This window comes from Gavialis gangeticus, unplaced genomic scaffold, assembly GCF_001723915.1.
Source record: "Gavialis gangeticus isolate Ggan-Ray unplaced genomic scaffold, GavGan_comp1, whole genome shotgun sequence".
Taxonomy (NCBI): domain Eukaryota; kingdom Metazoa; phylum Chordata; order Crocodylia; family Gavialidae; genus Gavialis; species Gavialis gangeticus.
In genome coordinates this window covers 177,694,426-177,709,643 of record NW_017729024.1, presented here as the reverse complement: position 1 = coordinate 177,709,643, position 15,218 = coordinate 177,694,426, and positions in this window count along the sequence as shown.

Sequence of the window (15,218 nt, the reverse complement as noted above, 5' to 3'; positions counted from 1 at the left end):
GCCTAGACCTAAACCAGAAGCAGCATATGCAGCTGTTTGCCACTGCCAGGAGCAGTTGGTGCAACTGTTGGCTGCTCCTGAGGGCTGTGCAAGGAGCCTGCTGTACATAACTCGGGGTGAGAGGCAGGGCAGACAGGATAGGGGGGTGCAAGGGGGTTTGGCGGGATCAGAGGAGGGCTGGTGGGTCCATGAGGGGGGTCCCGGACAGGGGGGCCAGGGTTTGGACCAGAGGGACTGGGAATAGCACAGCCCCAGAGTTGGGGCAAGCGGCTGGGCTTTCTCAGCCTCCAGGGCTGTGCTGCAAAAGCATGCAGGTGTTCAAGGGATTAAGTTAGCCCTTCCTAAATCAGATAAACCTGCTCCTAATCTAGGAGTGCACACCCCCTAAGGTGAACTAGCTTAGATCAGGTACACCATTTTTTGGCTGAATCAAGCCTCTCGAATGCCTGAATCAAGCCTCTTGAATGCCTACCCTTAGAGTTATTGAAAACACCCACCTGAATATAGAGTACAACACGTTTCCTATACTGTTATTAGGGATTTATTTGCATTTTTCTAACACCCAATCTTGTTCCTATATGGAGTCTCACCACTGGCTTCAGTGGGAGAAAGCCTGGCCCTCTGACAGACAAACAGTATTAATGATACCATTTCAAATCCTGCTACCGGTGAGAAAGCCGAACGGAAATAAAAAAAAGGATGAAAAAGAACTTTGGTTATTAAATGAGTGCTTCTGCAGTGGATAATCAGACTCGAATTCAGAGGGAATGTGAAATGCTTGGGAAATAGAGGAACACAGTGTTAGGATTAGGACAGAAAGTAACGCAAGCTTTCTTCTGTCAATTAATGAAATCACTTTCCGGACATTCAGACCCCTGCCTGTGCAGTTCCACGCGCAATGTGCTTTGTGACTGCACAAACAATTTGGGTCAGTGTAATGTTTAAACTCTTAAGTGGTACCACTAATCTCCATTAATCTGACTTTAAGGATGAGACATCGTGCTTAATACAAGAGGCTAAGAGTTGTTAATGCACACTCCTCAGCTGGAACACATTAATACCCAACTCCTACCAAAGGAATGGGCTCTTCAGGATTGCATTGGGGGGTTAAAAATAAAAACCCATTTATGGATCTTCCCAGAAGGGCTCAACTCATCGAGTATTTTCCATCCAGATATGCCAGGACAACGTGAGTCACCATGACACTACGAGGCACACGGTGCAAATTCATTTACATGGCAGTTGTTTAATCCTTAAAGAAATGACATGTTTTCTCAGAGATTTCTTAATTTATTCCTTCCTAGCAAAATGCACTGAGTAAAATCCTGGCCCCACTGACTCAATGGAAATCTTGCCATTGACTTCACTGGAGCTGTATTTCACCCAGCGCTGACATGGTAATGATCTACTCTCAGTTATACCGGTGTCAATCAGCAGTATCTCCACTGAATTGAAGGGGATTGCACTGGTGTGAAGTATGCAGCTCGGAGGAGAATCACTCTCTTGTGTCTCTTGTGTCCATGAGACTTTACATGGAATACTTTTGAGATGAGTTAAACTATTAAGCATACTGTCTTAATCGGTTATGTTCAGTGAAGGAGAGAAAAACTACTTTTGCAACCCAGTCTATTGTCTGTTATTGAATGCCTGGAAATGACACTTTAAAAAATGATAATCAGGATAATTGCAATAATCCCTAGTGACCTTAGTTAGGATCAGGGCCCTGGGTTGCACCACTCAGTTTGAGCCTAGGGATGAAATCCTGCCTTTTCTGATGGCAGTGGTAGCTTGGCCATCAACTTCAATGACCAGTATTTCATGCTTCATCTTATCATCCATAGTGTATTTCATTGAGGAGTTGGGCAGGCATGAGTTCCCTCTGTGACCTCTAGATAAAGTTGTGGCAATGAAAACCTTGCTAAGATAGCTGAATGTAGTAACCTCACCATTTTCAATATTCTCTTGCACCTTCCTGACTGAAATACTTCAAATGCTGCAAACTAAGACAAATATTTAGTTAACAAAGGCCACTGGGTATTTCTACTAAAAAAAGTCTCCAGTCTCCTTGCTGTATATACATAACAGGTGCAAACAAGGCTCCACCAAAGTGAATGGCAAAGCTCCCACTGATTTCTCAGTTAGGTTAACATTTCACTCGGGAACTCCTATTAACTGCAATGCTAAAGGAAAATTATGCTAAGGTGTAACCAGTGTAAAGGGCCTCTGTCCACTTATTCCCTATGGATTTGTGTACAGCCCTTAAAGGTTCTTTTAATTTTGAATCTCCTTTTGGAGAATTGAAGGTAACCTGGCTTGTCTTCATGATTTGTAATATCAGACATTCTGCACTTATGGCCTGGATTGAGGGATGACGTGAAGAGTCTGTTCATGTGTTACATTCAAAAGAGTTGGTTTTGTTTCTGAAGGGAGGTTTACAGGCTAGTGATACATCCCGTGGTCTAGTGCAGGGGTGGTCACATTGTGGCGCTTGTGCTGCGAGTGGCATGAGCAACTTCCAAGGTGCAGCACAAGACAGATAGAGCAAGGAGAAGCAGAGCAGCAGACTGGACAGGGAGCACAGGGTAGGGAACAGAAAGCAGAGCAGGGGATCAGGCAGGGAGCGCTGGGCTGGGAGTGGAAAGCAAAGCAACGGATCAGGCAGGGGAAGGGGGATGGAGGCTCACCCGAGGTAGGTGTGGAACTAATGTGTGGCACACCTACCAAAAAGGCTGGCCCCACTGGACTAGCCCACCACAGCATCTGGAAGGGGAAATGAATGATAAGCATATGAGAGGTCTGCATCAGAAATGTATTTTCCTCATTTGCTGCCTTTTTTTTTTAAGGATTGTCTTACAGAAGTTTTGCACTTGAATTTAGAGTGCATGCTCAGCAGATGAGTTAAACCACAGGGTCCTTAAGGTGTCATTGATGCAAGGAGGTAGCAGCACCTCAGAAACAACTGTTAGGCTCTCTCAGGCTGTTTAAAAGGCTTCTGTATCTGGATTTCTGCAGTACACCTTAACAGCTCAGAAGGATCTTAATATTACAGAGCTTCTAAGCATCTACTGGGTTAAATAATGTGTATTTCAAAAAATACCCGTACAGGAGTATGAAGTCTCCCTCAAGCACTTCCCATGAAAAGCTTGCCTTCCCAGTCTGTTTTTTCCAGGTAAAAGATAGCAAGTATTAACATTACCACCAATTAAGAATTTGACTATAACCCACAAAACACAGGAAATCCAAACACCAGGAGACACAGCATTAGGTTGAATTCTGCCCTCCCCCATGGTGCCTCGATATTGGTGGTTGCACTGTGAAGATCAGCGCAGAGAGTGCGCTTAATGTAACCGCATGAACTGCAACACCTGGCCACAGTGGGGTAATGCAAGGCCAGGTCCTGAACTAAAGCAAATCAGCATAGCCCCGTCGACTTCAGTGAAGTGACACCACTCTACACCAGCTGATAATCCGGCATGTAGCTTCCAAGTATGATATATTTTGATGGAGAGAAGAATGGTGGTGAAAGTTCGTTCATTAATGCAGTTTTCCTGAGCCTAGAAATGTATTGGGACCTGGTATTGATTCAGTCTCCTTCTTTTTTCCCTTTTCTTTTGCAAGTGGAAATGTCTGCCGTTCAGATGTCTGTAGGCATGGTTGCACCTGGGCCTGTCAAGCCTTCATTTCTCAAGTAGCCCCACTGAAGTCAGCAGCACTGTGAGCCTGGCTTCCAGGATCACACTCCAGACAGGGCACTGAGATGCCTGCTGCGTCTACAATCAAGTGTAGATGCAAAAAAAAAAAAAAAATCTGTCAGTGAGAAAGTGTGTCTGGTTCTTATATGGCATGTTACAGGTGCTACAGGGAAACTGAGGAATAAGGTGGGGAAGAGGCTTGCCCAATGATCCTTAGCAGGTCGGTGGCTGGTGCCACAAGCCAAATGATAGGCTCAGTTACAGCTCAGCAAATTCTACCCTAAGTCACACCACTGGCCCAAGTAAAATGGGGTAAAGAACTAAGCTAAACCCTATTGACTCAGTGGTGTTTCTCAGCAGAAGGGGAAATGGATGCAGCTCCTATATACAATCGCTATTCAGTTCTTGTAGACAATGGCTCTCCCTGTTTTGTGCATCCTGGAGAAAGAGTGTGTTATCCACCAGGGCTAAGCATCTCCAAGAGAGGGCCTTGTTTTGTTAAAAATCAGCTGTCGTCTCAACATTAGTCATAGTCTAAGAGTGTTTATTAATGCCCTGTCAATAGCTAATAGTGAAGCAATGTGCTCAACTCCCCTCCCTCTCAGCTATGTGCAAACAGTGGTGATTAAGCACCAGATTAAACATCTTCATGAATATTTAAAAGGCTGTTTTTGAAAGTTTCCTGTCCTTTTACACTAATAGCCCCATTAAAACCTGTTTACAAGCCAGTCATGAGAGTAACTGTGTGCACTTAAAACACGAGAGAGTTCCCCAAGAGGGGCACTTGAACCACGTGAGGATGGCAGCTGATCAATAGGGTTCTTAAAGTAAGACTGTCTGCCTAAACCCAATGGAAACAGCCCGCACAATACAGACATAAAGAGCTGGCAAGGACCCAACTTGTTAATTAGGGAATAATAATAATAACAATAATAATAATAGCAACTCTGAGCGACATGGCACAGTGTCCAAGATGACCCACTGCATGATTTCTCAGTCGTTGGATATGCAAAATAAATTGCAGCCCTTAGAAGAGCACTTTTTTTTTAAACAATCGTAAATGCTCTGCGCTTCTTGGAGCCTTTCATCAGCTATTTACACATCAACCTTAAACAGAATGTGCTACAGTATTATGCAACCGCAAAAGGGCAGCTATACTACATGCAATCTGTATGTTATACAGAAATTATGTATAACATGCACATGTCTATACTATAGTCAGGCATATTAGACTGGGCACAATCCAGCCTTCGTGTAAATCCATACTCTAATTAAGCCAGTGCAGTTGTACTTTTACACTTTTGGCCCTTCTGACGTTATATAGTTTATCCAAAAGACCCTCTGATCACATCACTACCTCATTCCAAGTAAAAGTTATATGAAATACCACACGTATACAAAGGGGAGTTAGGTATCTGAATACCTTGAAAAATCTGGTGCCTGCTATGTGTAACAGTACCTATTAAGCATAAAAAAAGCCCTCCGTTGGCTTCGATAGGCTCTGGAGCTGGCTCCTATTGTGTTATTAAGTGAATAGTTAATTATTAATAATAACAGAAAAGAAATCACGTGTTGCTTTATTCACCAGTTCCATTTCGACTTCTGCAGGGGATTTTGAGAATACAGTGGCTGAGTTTAACTACAAGTGTGGATTGATTGTTTAGCCCTTTTGCTCATTGCCAAAGAGAAAGTATGCTTACATGTGGGTGTCCAGTCTTAAATGAATATTGATTCGCTGAAATTCATACCGTCTGTTTCAGTTTAACTGTTTGGCAAAACTATCGATGTCAATAAAGCTGGATTGAATTCTGAGCGGTATTAAAACTTTCTGGAGCCAAAGTAATCATAATGGGGGAAGTAATAAATGGCTGCAGCTCATACCGGCATGAAGGGTTTCCCACTGCCGTGATTCATTCGGGGTACCTGGGTGTTTAGGCCCACAGTTGAAAGGTCCACCCAGTGTAAGAGCAGCAGATCTGCAAAGAATATTCCTGGCCTCCCAGCTGCAAGAAGGGGCAAACAAGCCAGAAGATGGTATTTGGGGAGAGAAGCAGGCTGATTACCCACCCATCACTCGCCAATGAGCAGAGGGCTTGAAAAAAAGCTGCTCCCTGAAAACAGCAGAAGGCCTTCCAAGTTGCACCAGCTTTGATCCAGAAGAGACAAGGGAACTTCACTGAGCTCAGACACTTGTGAACCAGACAAACCCATTCTGTCTCCCCAAATGGTGCTGAGTCAGTTTGCCTGCATTAGAAACAGCCTTGAGCCACACAGCACCCGCACCACTCCTTCCTGTGTTTGCGCTTTAATTTGGCATTGCCCGGTGTCTCAGCATATCAGTGCATAGCAACACAACACCACGCCTACAGCTATTACCTGTAGAGCTGTTTGTGTTACCCTGTGTCTTGGCATCTCAAAAATCACTGACTCCATTCTATATGGAAAGGAAGTGCTGTTATTCCCAGGTAATAGATAGGAAACTGAGGCCAGAGAGATTAAGGGCCAGAGGCAGAGGCATCTAATCCTCTCATTCATTTCAACTGAGGATTTATTTTGGAGTCTCTGGTCTTAACTGACCTGCATCAGGTGACACAGAGAGTCGGTAGAAGAGATAGGAGTTGATCCCAGCTCTCCTCAGTCTCAGGTCCTGAGCAGGAAGAGTCTTACCTTACACTTAGGGTATGTTAACTGCATTTAAAATGCAAGCATCCACACGTTCAACCCATAAAACCTGTGTTGAGTGCAATCGTGTTACAGCAAAGCTAGCGCTTACCACGGGAGGAATATCTCCAGATCATATTAAGTAGCACATGGTTCTACTATCTCAGCTCCATGGAGAAAATGCGAGCAATTTGCAGGCGCGGAGCTGAGACCAACAATCATCTGAAACTGGCTCCAGTCCCAGAGTAGTACTGAGATCCACCCTCTCCTGGTCTCAGCTCCCTGTGCAGCTCCCCGTGCTCCCTTCACCTGCCACCAGCTTGCCAGAGCTCCTGATAAAGCATTTGGGCTGGGAGATCACAGCAAGCACTAACATGAGACTGCTCAGAAGGTAGTCTAACTGTTAATAACTCACGGTAATGCTTACTACAGCCTAAGGAAACAAATGTTAAGTGTCTGTCGTGTAATTATGGCCCTTTCTTTCTTTTCTCATCTTCCAGTCCAGTCCTAACATGGCTCCCACATCACTTTGGGGTGGGGGGGGATTTGTATCAGTGACATGGAAGATTTACACGGCAAACTTTTGCAGGATTTAACCCACTCACGTCACTTTTGTAAGACTTCTGAGGTGTGTACCCTGGACAGATAGCAAAGAAACCACTAAACCAGTGACAGTGGCCAATGAACATTTTCTCATTTAGACCATAAATAGACATCACATTTGACACAGCCCTGGCTGTCCCAGGTTTTGAAATGCATCAAAACAGGATTGGCGCAGACATTTACACACACAGCCCTCCCAAGCTTCATTGCTGCTCCTTTGCTAGTAGGTGGCTGGTGAGAGTACACATCCTGCCCAGCTTAGTACTGCTACACCACCAATTATCAGCTGGACCTTGTCAGATCCTACAGACTTTAGGGTTACCACAGGAAGTCCTGAGTAGCTATGAATGCCACTCCACTCACTTCATCCCAGGGGGAAAGCCTCTATTTTTTATGCAAACATGTACACATAATTCAGAGAAGCCCTGGCAGGTTTCTGTGCATGTCTCTCTTCCACCATTAAAAGAAGTCTGGCCAAAAACTTCCCTGATTTTAATGGAGTTACACCAAGGCTGCCTTGGGCTCGGGAACTCAGGTTGTACCCATCAGCTGTCATTGGCAACTGCATTTAATTGACAGGCGACAAAAACAGACGCTGACTTTGGCAGTGCGACAGCAGTGAACACACCAGGATATCAACACTAACTGATTTTCCTCGTGTTATGAAGCAGAGTTCCAGAGTTAAGGAGGCCCTTGACCCGTTGCCCAAGAGGAAGCAAGAGCAGAGGCCAAGAAGGCAACGCACTTACAAATGTTTCTAATAGCAAGATCATCGGCCCCACAATGTGGCAAGTCTCCCATTCTGCCTGTTGGGAAACCATCGTCTTCCTCTCACAGTCTGGAAGTCTGGGAGCTAGAGCCTCTACTTATCCCTCAGTGAGTGTGTGTGAATCCACATAGATGGATATGAATTATGTACAGTAATGGAGAGAAGAACAGACTCCCAGAGTGTACTTACTTGTTGAGAGCCAACAACGAGGTTTGTCCAGTCTTTTCAGGGTTGGAAGGGGAGGAAGAAGGGAAAAGAGAAGAAGAAGAATCCTGAGATGAAGCCATGGTTGTAATATCTGTCTTCAGCATTGAACACAGAACTAAGGAATCTGAATAGACAAGAGGACAGCAGCATAATCAAAACACCAATGCCTATATGCCAACGGAGGCTGGAAGTGCCCCTTTTCCACATTCAAGAAGCCTAGTGAATAAAGAAGTGTGTGGGTGGGCATGGGTGTGGGTGTGTGTCAGTGTGTGCATGTAAATGAAGGGCTCGTAACTACAGAGGAGGAAAAAAGGCTCCTTTGACCCATCACCTGCAGCTACACATATACCTAGGTGGCGGTAATAGTAGCCAGGGTGTTATAGAAACGGTCAGTGTAGTAATAGGAGTGGTGGTTGTTGTGGGACAGGTGGTAGTGGGAATAATAAAATGTAGAATATATCCACAGAAAATTCCATTCATATCAATCCAGTGTTTGCATGGTACTTTTAGCACAAACCTTTTTGCAATATTAAATACATCTGTCCCCACTGCCGAACTAGCCAGATAAACTCAGTGTGTGAGTCATCCAAACAGCAATGCAGATAAGTGCTCCGTTTAGAGTTAATAATGTGGTATTAAAATTACATATGTCAAATTATTTCATACATAATGCAAGCACATGATTTATCACAGTTGGGAAGATACTGAAATGCCTAGAGCAGGAACAGTGTCTAGCGTGAGAGAAAATGCTTCCTTTCTGCCCAAAGTTAGAGACTGGGATATTTTTATATCTGCAGAAGGTGCCCCAGAATTTATTGCACGCTTTGAGATTCTCTGTGTTTCCATTACAAGGATTGACTTTCTGCTGGCTGGGGAAGTTGTGTGTGCATGTGTGTGTATATATATATTTTAATCTCTGCCGTAACAATGTGCATTAGCCTGAAATTTGACTGGTCGATTCTAGGGAATGTGATTGTTTTAAAAACAAAAGACCTAGTTCAAAATCTTACAAGAGGGATGAATGGAAGGACAGATGGATCTGAAAAGCAGGAGCTTATAATAGGGTGTGTTTTAATCTCATGGGGGAAAAAAAAGATGTGTCCCTCCAACACCCATTTCACTGAGTTAAGAATAAAGAGAGAAAATTGTTATTACTCAGATCACTAGGAGGGGATTTTTTGCATGGTGTCGATAACTGCTCTTATCAGACAGCCCTGCCCAACCTGCGGGTGCCAGGGCAGGAGAGGTGTAAGAAGCCTTGCTCTACCTGGGCTGGGGCTATCAATATAGATATCCTTCCTTCCAAAGATAGCTCTCCCCAGGGCTACAGATACTGCTGCCTTTCCAAACAGTGGTATGTAAGGAAGGAAAGGAGTGAAATGGAGCAAGACCACAGCCCCTCTTACCGTCTGAGCCCAGGCAGCACAGAGCAGATACTGGGAACACAACTTTTGCAGAGATTGTACAAGGAGCTCCAAGAGGCATTTTGCTATTCTGCTACATCTTTAGCGTGGGGCTGTGCTACTACATGCCATACTAAACCTCTAAATCTCAATCTGCTAAAGAGACAAACTGATTGATTGATGGATGATTGATTTAGGTCAGAGTACACCACTGACTTTCATAAGCACAAATGGTTCTGTCTATCGTCAGTTGTATAGAGCACCTATCATCATATACTATATTAATGCACATTGGCTATATTCCCTAAAATGTCTCCAAGGGATAATAAGGACACACAGATCCAAACCTGCTCCACTGATGTCAAGGGGATCATTACCCCGACTTGCATGGATGCTGGGTTTGGGACAATATTATCTAATCCAGTGGTTTTCAACCTGTGGTCCGCAGACCCCTGGGGTGTGCAGACTATGTCTAAGGGGTCTCCGAAAGATGACTATGGTCAATCAAAAGTATGTGAATATCCACACTTACAATCCAGAGGGGTCTACACCTCCATTCAAAAAAATGTAGGGGTCTACAAAAGAAAAGATGGTTGAAAAGCACTGACCTAATCCATAGAGTAATAGGGGGACTCCGAGTGTTGTGGTTCTTGGATGTCTTTTGCTCTTTATACCACGTCAGTCGTGCTGCTCTGTCTTTACCTGCTTTTATTTTCCAATTGCCCCATAAGTCAAAACCAGGGAGAGTGGGAAGTTCAGGTCAAGGTTCCTGTCTCTCCCATGACGGTCTGCTTCTGCTTCACAGGTTCATCCAAGTCTTGGTTAATTTGCCAGCTATACAGGCAAATATGTGGGATATTTTGTAGGAACTAATAGCATCAATATTTTCCACCAAAACAGGTAGCACTTTCCAGCTTTAACATGATTCACAAACAGTTACAAGTTCTTACAAACTCCCTGTGAGATGCTGGTAGGAAAGTTATCATCACAGATGGGGAAACTCAGGCCCAAAGAAAGATATGCCTGTTCATTTTTTCAAATCCACATTCTAGATCCTAAATAAAATCCCTTTGCTTTTAGATACTAAGCCAAAAGACTGAAAGAGATTCATTGCAATGGAACATTGCTGGCAATCTCTGAACTTCAGCCTATCGTCAGCTCCCAGATTTAAAACTGACTTTCCCTGAGGTCAAGCAGCAATTAATGAGCAGAGGAGGGCGTAGAAGTCAAGGTTTCTGTGTGCTCAGGAGCAGGTTCATACCTTTAGATCATGCCCCTTTCAACCTGTATTACAGCAAGAGGATGACTATTTCTGCTTATTTTACTACTGTAAGTCAATGGGCATTACTCACCTGAGCAAGAAGGGCAAGACCAAGTTCTTTGCTTGCCAGTCTGTCCAACTGTTTGCTTTCCAAGTTCACGGTGCCAGATGATCTATTGACAATCCAGCCCATAAGCATGAAATAAAGGCAGCTGCTGAATTCACGCAGCCCAGCAAGCAGGCAATTATTGCCAAATCAACACTCCTTGTCCTCCTGGCCTCTCAAAATCCCAGTACCTTTAACCTGTCGAAATGCCTCTCCAAAAAGTTGGGCTTTGTAGCCCCTAAGTTCAACAGAGTCTAAATATTTCAGGCCAACACAGGAGAGCGCTCCAAGATGGGGGAACATCTTCAGAGAACACCAGGTCCATCTTCTACAGCCTGGTCCCATGCCCAGAGTCCTTCCTTTTGCTTTGTGCAAATGAGTCTGTCCACTACATAGCAAGATATTTCCAGCTCCAGTGATGGTATGAATTTTATGGCCTCATTCTTGCTGACCTAGAGAATCAAACGTCTGTAAGATACCAAGAATCACTAAACATATCGCTAGGAGAGGAGGAGAAATATCAGGCTGGCCCCTGATCTGCAGTGATGATTTTAATACTATTCATTCCAACGAGAGAAACAAAGTGCTCACTTCTGCATTTAAAATGAGTGGTTGACAAGATCAAGGGAGGGATGTGACTGCCGTGGATACTTTTACCTCAGCCTCAGAAAAACTATAAGCAGCTATGACCAAGCTCAGCTCTCTGGCATGGGATCAAAACCTTCCTTATGCTGCTCCTGTCTCTTTCTTAACTCACCAATTGATTATTGTTATTGAATCAGAGAGACAGTAATATGGGCCTGAAAGAGAGAGATCCTGTCATCCACCCCTGTGTCCTGTGGCAGGATCACATCTACCCAACCCACCCTCCACAGATGTTTGTCCTACCTAGTCTAACCGTCTCTAGGGAAAGAGATTCTGTAACAGCCACACATGGAAACTATAAGCATTTCTCAAACAGCAGGCAGAATTTGCCAAAGCACCCGTGTGATTCTGCAGCACTGGTTCAGGAACTGTGCTCCTAAATCATTTTGGTGCCTTTGAAAAACGCATCCAAAAAATTTACAAAAAAAAATGATGGGGCTTTTCCTTCAGGGGGGCTCCATGCTTTGGAAGGAAGACATTTCCCTCTATATACCTATACTAGCTGGCTAAGGCCTGTTTGCCTATGATTTTTTTTTAAGGATTAATAAAGCTTTCTATTTTTTGCCGTTGACTGCATGGTGCTTAGCTGCTTTTGTGGCTGATTCATCCGCTGCTCCTTGGGCACTCCAAAGGCATGTATTTAAACTCCTACCAGGGGCTCAGGTGCAGCAGGGAAGCCTTTTCATGGACTAAACAAATAAAGTAAGAAGAACAGATTTGCCTCATCCACAGGCCTGTTTGACGCATATCAGGAGCATGGGTCTTATGCCCACGGAGCAACAGTTAGTCCCCGTCTGTTAATCAAGGAGGCTATTGGGTATGTGCCAACTGAATTGACACAATCATTTTGATCTCAGCAGTTTTCCTGCCCAGAGCGGGGGGTGGGGGTTGGACTCAATGATCTTTCGAGCCCTTAATTTTTATGATTCTATGAATTCATGGAACAAATCAAAGACAAAAAAAGGACAGGAGTGACGGTCAAAAGTTCAAAATGAGTGCACCAACACCAGGCAGAGTAGCCTCATCCACAGGAAGGAAAACAAGCAGGAGTCCCCGCTTCATTTTTGAACCAGTTGTCTCCGAAGTTCAGTGTGACATGGGATCAGCATCTCTAAAATATCAAGCCCTATATTTTTTTTGTGCAGTGTCAAAAGTGGGTTGAGTCTGTAGGTCACGTTCTGCTTTAATTATTTGCCCCCCAACTCTGCTGCAATAGGGGCACTCAGGAAAATGAATATGGATTAACAAAAGGGCTGAATTTAAAGTTAGTGAATAAAACTGCATAAAACACCTGTATAGATACAGGGGTTCAGAACAAACTGGCCTTCATTGGATTTCCCATCTAAGTAATCTAAATCAAATTAAAGTCACTCTAGCTGTGAACAAAGGGTGTCCACACAGGGGTTTCAAGTGGTTTGAATAATCCACTTTAAAAACTGATTCAAATGACCTGGCCTAAAACCAGAAGCCACATTTAAGTGGGCTCTGATAGATCAAACTGACTGACTGAGTCAAAACCTGGGAGCCACATGGTCCTTCACACACACAATTTGTCCCAAGACCCTTGATTGTTCTAGGGAAAAGTGGTTTGGGGGGCTAAAAATAGACACCTTGTTTGATTCTGGGCTCGCAGCAAACCCCAGACCTTACAGCCAGACAACCCATTGTCCCATATTAGGGACCTGTGAAGTATCCAAATTAACACTTTGGAAACAATTACATCACGGTCACAAGTGATGCAAATCCTCATGCCCCAGGGTAGGACCTAACCTGCCAAGTGGGTCAGGAAGAAATGCCCCTGTGAAGACTACCTCAAAGTTGCCTTCTGCCGGGTTTCTTCCCCTGTAGCCTCTCAAAAACAGTCGGGTTTCATCCGGGGCTGCTTGTCCCTGGTTGCAGCTAGCAAGGAAGCAGCGCACACACGTGCTGGAGGGAAGCCACCTCGGAGTCCCCTGGATTGTCCAGGGGGCAAATCGTGTCCACTCGGACACTTGCCGGTATTTAAAGTGGAATAAAACCCTTCGTCCGGGGAGGGACCTGCCGCCTGGTGCTGAGGCTGCCCAGGGCAGAGCAGTGAATGGCAGGGCTCACTCCGCTCTCCCCCTGGCCCCACATCCGCACTTGGGGGCTCTCCTTGTGGTCGCTGCCATTTAGCGGCAAGAAACCGACTTTGCCCGCGGTTTCCGTGGGCTCCCAGCTCAAGGTCGAGCCCTCTGCATCCTGCCTGGCTCACACTGCAATGTGCCTGCAAACTGGCTGGGGCCCCCTGACCCGGGGCAATTTCTGCTGCGACGGGGGCATGCAGCCATCCAGGGGCACTTTTCCTGCCCCGAGCTGGTCTGAGCCGGCTCCGATTCGCCTTGAGATGGTGCAAGGTGCGGGTCCGGAGACCGCTGGAGGCCGAGGCAGGGCTGGGGAGCTGGCAGGAGGCACGGCCGGCTGCGGGGGCGTGCGGGGCGGGCACGGCCGGGATGCGGGCTCGCGGCGCCCCGGGAGAGGCTGAGCGTGCCTTTCTCTGCCAGGGAGAAAGTTGGATGCGAGGCAGACGAGTAGCCCTGTACACCCGGGCAGGGATCCGGCCCATCCTGCCCGTGCCCCCAAGCCAGGGGGGCAGCAGCAGCCCCCTAGATCCCAGCGGCTGCGCTGAGTTTACAGCCCACGGCCATGTCCGGTCGGGAGCAGGCGGGGGGGCCAGGATCGGCCCGTATGAACTGCCTCTGTACCCAGCCGGCGGCCCATGCCAGGCTGCCGCAGCGCCCCGCGCTCCCGCCCCGCGTGCGGCTCCACGACTAGCCCGAGCCCCCCCGGCCGCTTCTCCCGGTTCCCGTTTCCGAGCCGTGTCGCCGGCCGGCCGGCGGCATTTGCAAGGGGCCGATTGCTCGGGCTGCAAGCCACGGCCTTGATTTCGGCGCTGGGGCGTGGGGGAGGCTGCAAGCGCGGCCCGCCGTGACCCGGCCCCGCGCGCCCCGCGCCCGCCGTGCGGAGCCAGCGGGTCTGCAACTAAACGAGCCTCGCGGGGCCCCGAGGAGAGAGGCAGAGGCGCCCAGGGCCCGGCGAGGTGTCTCTCGCCCCTGCCCAAATCCGGATCCGGGCTGAGTCTGTTCGGGCTGTCCCCGCGCCGACAGGAAACGACAGAAAAAGAGACGCCCTCGGGTCTCTCAGGGGAAGGGGGCAAAACGGATGGCCCGGGAGATGGGGGGTTTCTTTCCCTCCGAAAGGTCTGTGCCAGTGCCACCCCCGGCCTGGGCCGCCGCCCGGGCGCTGGGCAGGGCCAACAGGTGAGTCCCGACCCGCTGGCCTGGGTCGTGGGGGCTGCAGAAGGGACCCGACGCGGGGTGGCGACGGGGAAGCCAATCCCGGAGGGTCCTGAGCTCCCGGATCGCTGGCGGGATCTCCAAGAGATCCCCCCCCCCCCCGCAAGCGGGGATCCCTTCGGGTCTGCTGCAATGCAACTGCACGGGCTGCGCCGCCTTTCCTCTCCGCCAGCTAAAGGCTGTTCTCTTAATGAATTACTAATGAGTTAAAATTGGACAGCAGGCTTAATTAAAGCGTAGAGGCAATGTGTTTACCACATTGTAATTGAACTCATTAGGGCTATGGCTTTTTTTTTTTTCCTGCTTCTTCTTCTTCTTCTGTTGTTTGGAAGCAGCCGCCTTCCCCCGCGCGTCGAATAATCTATGGGAACTGTTTATTAGGGAAGGGAAAAGATATTGTAAATCAATTCTTCGGATGAAAAACACGACTTCGGGGGGAAATAAAACACTTAGCGAGCCCGCTGCCGGCGCCCGGGGCTGGGGGCGCTGCCCGGCGCGGGGCACCTCGGAGTCGCTCTTGCTCGGCCGGGGCGGGGGCTGCCGTCGCCGGGCTTGGC